At 35.4% G+C, this 5,389-nt stretch overlaps 1 pseudogene; it reads right to left on the bottom strand.

The window, feature by feature from the left end:
- Positions 1–4,173: 4,173 nt before the first annotated feature.
- LOC140636411 (B-cell receptor-associated protein 31 pseudogene) lies at positions 4,174–4,854 on the bottom strand (annotated as a pseudogene).
- Between the last annotated feature and the right edge of the window lie 535 nt (positions 4,855–5,389).

Raw genomic sequence — 5,389 nt, forward strand, 5'->3', positions numbered from 1 at the left:
ATCTCGCCTTCTAATAATACATGAACTATTTATGGGAGACTAATCTTAAATTCTGGGCATTATAAATAATGGGATATAGTAAAGACTTCTAGACTTCAGTCCTCCTCTAAAACTGAAAAGACAAAACAAAAGAAAAAAACAAACTACTCTAATGAAAAAGACTCCTACACTGCAGGGAGAAAAAAAAAAATGCCCAAGGGAAGGGTTTTGTTGTTGTTGTTGTTGTTGTTTGTTGTTGTTGTTGTTTGGGGTGTGTGTGTGTGTGTTTTATGTTCTTAATGGAACCACAGTTTCTAAGAGAATCTTATTAAGAAGAGAGAGAACGGTTTTGAAAAATCTGCCACCTGCTACATAATATTGTAAGATGTCAAAGATAAATGAGTATTGGTTACTGAAGGGTGATAATCTGACTTAACTTTAGAAAAGTGTCATATAATGAGTATTTTTCTGTCTGAGTATAACTTTACTTGAAATAATGACTGCAGCATTCGTAGTACAAGCCTTCCCACTACCCTTTCCCCGTCCCTCTAATTACCTTTCTTGCACAGAAATGGAAAAAAAAAAAAAAAACACATTAGAAGCAAGATTCTGTGGGCCAATTCCCCAGAATGGTTTGGGAGCGCTAAAGTAGCACCTTGCAACCTGGTAAGTATCCTGCTTTCTTTGGAGGACAGTAAATAGGGGAAGGGGAAGCTTCCTCAAAGGGACTCAGGCATTCAGTTTTAAAAACTCATTTTTATCTCCCTCTGTTTCTCTAGATGCTGTTAGAATACATCCCAAGACTGACTGACTTTGTCTCAGTCCTGTTTGGAAAACTATGAAGATTTTGTATGAAATTTTTAAAGTATTCTATTACTATTTCTGTTGCTCTTTGACATTTTAAATTAAATGAATGCACACTGCAAAATCTATTCTTGGGTATGAAAACTGATAAATAAAATGTGTAATGATGGCATTTAACTTAATACAAGTTCAACTGTGTGAATCACAGAGAAGACCCAATGGAAAAGAGAAAAAAAAATAGTGTTGCTAACCTCTCTGCTCACCACATCAGAACATGGAGACCTGGACATACTTTCCTCAGAGCATTGTCTCAATGAACAATATCTAATGCCTCTGTCACAAGAGCATCTTGCTGTACCAAATATTATAAAACTTTATACCGTTCGACTTTATCTGGGCAATCAGTTATGGCTCCATTTGCAGTAAAATTCTTTAGAAGAATGGTGTATACACACTATTTTCAATTCCTTTCCTAAAATTTTCTTTTCTAATACTGTACTTTGAATTAATTACAGGTTTACCCACAAAATATATACAAGAACAGTACAAAGAGGTCCTATATGGCCTTTGCCCAAATTCTCTACCACCTTTATCATTTGTGCTATCATTTCTCATACTCTCAAATACAATATTACGTCTTTTTTGGAACTATTTGAAATATCCCTGAACAGCTGAATATTTCAGTGTATACTTCCAAAAATAAGGTTAGTCTGTCACATAACTACAGTTCAATTACCAAAATCAGAAAAATCAATATTGATATAACACTATTATATAATTGATTGACTTTATTCTTCCTTTACCACTTGTTTTTAAAAAGTGTCTTTTAGAGCAAATACTAGTTCTAATAATTGTGGTCATGAGTCCAACCAGGGTGATTTTTTTTTTTGCAATTTCAGTTTCCAGGTGTTTATTGTTAGTATATAGAAAAGTAATTGGTTTTTGTATCGTGATCTTTCCTTCTGCAATCATCCTAAACTCACTTATATATTAGTTCTAATAGGGGTTTTTTTTTTTTTTTTTGAGACTCTACCATACTTTTAGATGATCATTTTGTCTTGGAATAAAAAGTTTTGCATATTTTTTTCCAAACTGGCTGTTTTTTTATTTCTTTTTCTTGCCTGATTGCACTGACTAGAACCTTTAGTACAATCATGAATAAAAGTATTGAGAGTGCACATCCTTGTCTTGTTCTAGTTCCTAGCTGAAAAGCATTCAGTCTCTCACTATTAAATATGATGTTATTTATAGCTTTCTATAGACATCCTTTTTCAGGTTATGGAAAGTCCCCTCTGTAATGGATGGAATGGTGGCCTCTTAAAAGATATGTTCATGTTCAAATCCTTGGACCTGTTAATGTTATTCTATTTGGAAAAAAAAAAGTCTTTGCAGATACAATTAAGTTAGGGACCTTGAGATAAGAATATTATGAATTACTCAAGTGGGCCCTAAATTCAATGACAAGTGTTTTACAAGAGAAAAGGAGAAGACACAGACACACAGAGGAGAAGGTGACATGAAAGAGGGAAGTCGTAGGAGATGAACCAAGAAATACTAACAGCCATCAGACACTGGAAAAGGCCCAGAAGGATTGAGCCTCCATAGGAAATGGAGCCCTTGCTGGCACCTCAATTTTAGACTTCTGACCTCCAGAACTGTGTGATAATAAATTTTTGTCGTTTTAGCCAGTCAGTTTGTGACAATTTGTTACAGCAGTCACAGGAAACTAATACACTTTTTACACCTATTTGCTGAGAGTGTTTTTGTTTCTTTTAAAACCAGGAATGGAAACTGAATTTACTAAAGACTTTTTCTCCATCTGCCTTTCTTCCCCCATGTTTGTTTACATGGTACATTGCTTTGAATGATTTTCAAATGTTAAACCGACCTTTTATTTCTAAGATAAAGCCCACTTCATTATGTTATCTGTCCCTTTTCCTGTACTACTGAATTCAATTTGCTAAAATTTGGTTCAGCATTTTTGCATTTATGTTTCTGAGGGGTATTCGTCTGCAGTTTTCTTGTATGGTATTTGGTTTTGGAATCTGAATAATGCTGAATGATTCTGAAGCATTCCCTCCTTTTAAATATCTGAAAGACTATGTATACATTTGATACTCTTTATTCCTTAAACTGTTGGTAGAATTCACCAGTAAATTCACATCTGGGCTTTGCAATTTCTCTGTGAGAAGGCTTTAAATTAAAATTTTAATTTTAAAAATAGATATAGGGCTATTCACCTTAGCTATTTCTTCTTGAGTGAGCTTTGACAGTTTTCATCTTTCAATAAGTATTTATATTTCATCAGAATTGTTGACTTTATTGCTATAAAGCAGTTCATAATATCCCTTTATTATCTGTTTAATACATGCACATTCTGGAATAACACTACCTCTCTCATTCTCTTTTTGCTTGATCAATCTGGCTAAAAGTTTATCAGTTTTATTGATATTATAAAAAAACACATATTGATTCCATTGATATTTTCTCTATTATTTTTCTGTTTTCCATTTCATTCATTTCTACTCTGATCTTTATCACTTGTTCTTTTTTACATATTTCAGATATAAGTTGCCTTTATTTTCTGGTTTCTTTGGGTAGAAGATGAGATTATTAAAACTTAAGATTTTTATTCTTTCCAAATATAGGTATTTAGTGTTATGACTTCTCCTTAAGTACTTCTTTTTAAAAATATTTTATTTATTCCTGGGAGACACAGAGAGAGAGAGAGAGAGGCAGAGACACAGGCAGAGGGAGAAGCAGGCTCCATGCAGGGAGCCCGAGGTGGGACTCGACCCCAGGTCTCCAGGATCACACCCTGGGCTGCAGGCATGCTAAACTGCTGCACCACCAGGGCTGCCCACATACCACAAATTTTGATATGTTTTTATTTTCATTCAGTTCAAAATACTTCCTAAATTTCCATTTGATGTCTTCTTTGACACATGGATTATTTAGAAATGTGTCCTTTAATTTCCAAATATTTGGGGGATTTTCCAGAGATCTTCCTATTACCTATTTCTCATTTAATTTTATTATGCTCAGAGAGAATTTATTCTTATTAGAGAATTTATCATGTGTGTCTTGAATCATTTTATTCTGTGATTTGTTTCATGGCCCAAAATATTGTCAATCTTTGCAAACGTTCCATGTCGGCTAAAAAATCCACTTTTGTTGGATAGAGTGTTTTATAATATGACATTTATAAATGTCAATTGGGTCGAGTTGGTTGACAGTGTAATTCAAATATTCTGTATTCTTACTGATTGTCTATTTGTCCTATCAATTTTTAGAGGGTTTGATATTGAAATCTCTAATATTGTGAATTGTTGCATCAATTCTATCAATTTTTTCAATTCTATCAGGTTTTTTAAAAAAGATTTTATTTATTTATTTGAGAGAAGCATGAGCAGGTGGGGGGAGGGAAGGAAGGAAGCAGAGGGAGAGACAGACTCCCCACTGAGCAGGGAGCCTGGCACAAAGTGGAGCTTGATCCCAGGACACTGAGACCATGACATGAGCCAAAGACAGACACCTAAGTGACTTGACCCCGCCAGCAGCAGCTTCCTTCTTCAGCTGGTCCTTCTCTTCCATGTACTTCTTGGCCGCCTCACTGGCACTCTCTGCCTGCTTTTTAAAGGCTTCATTGGCCGCCAGCAGTGTGGCCTGCTGTGAGATGAGAGTCACCAGGCGTCTAAGCAGGAAGGACAGCAGCAAGGAAAAGCCAGCAACATAGAGATTCCTCTGGGCACGGAAAAGCTTCATGTGGAAGTGTTCCACAGCCCCAGGATTATTCTGCAGGTTCACCTTCTCTGTCACGTCGTCGTACTTCCGAATCTCACGTACAGCATCAATGACCAGCAGCACAAGGATGACAATGAGGACTACAAAGAAGGTGTTGCCATAAGTTACTACCAACTCCACCAGGCGGACTTGAAAATCTTCTGCCATCTTTTGGGAGAAATGAAGGGAATGCAGAGAAGCAGCACAGCAGAGACCTCTGCATAGAGGAAGGTGGCGACTGCAGTCCACTGCAGACTCATGCTGTTGCTAGAAGGTTCCCAACAGTGGGATGCGTGCTTGTTTCCGAGCTCCCCGCAGCCAACGCACAAGCCCGCCGCCGCGGCCGCCGCTACCAACGCTCCTTGCTTCAGTATTTTAAAGGAAATCCCAAACATCATGTCATGTCATACCAAAAAACTGAGATATACTTTACAGTGAATCTATATTACATTATATAATGTAATATAATATTATAATATAATATAATATAATATAATATAATATAATATAATATAATGTTATTGCACACAGAATTCCCTAACAGAAATTCCCTAATGTTACCTAAATCTCAATTTATATTCAAATTCTCCTAATTGTTAAAAAAAGAAAAAAAGAAAGCATATGTAAACAAAAACCCGGGTTTTTAATTTATATGTATAAATACTACATGTATTGCATATATATATATTAGATATACATATGTAAATATATATATATGATTTTTTTGTGTGTTTTTCTTTGGAGGCTTTGTTTGTTTGCTTGTTTATGTGGATCAGGATCCAAGCTAGATCTTCTCAGTATATTTAGTTGTATATCTCATAAG

This window comes from Canis lupus, chromosome 7 (assembly GCF_048164855.1).
Source record: "Canis lupus baileyi chromosome 7, mCanLup2.hap1, whole genome shotgun sequence".
Lineage (NCBI taxonomy): Eukaryota > Metazoa > Chordata > Mammalia > Carnivora > Canidae > Canis > Canis lupus.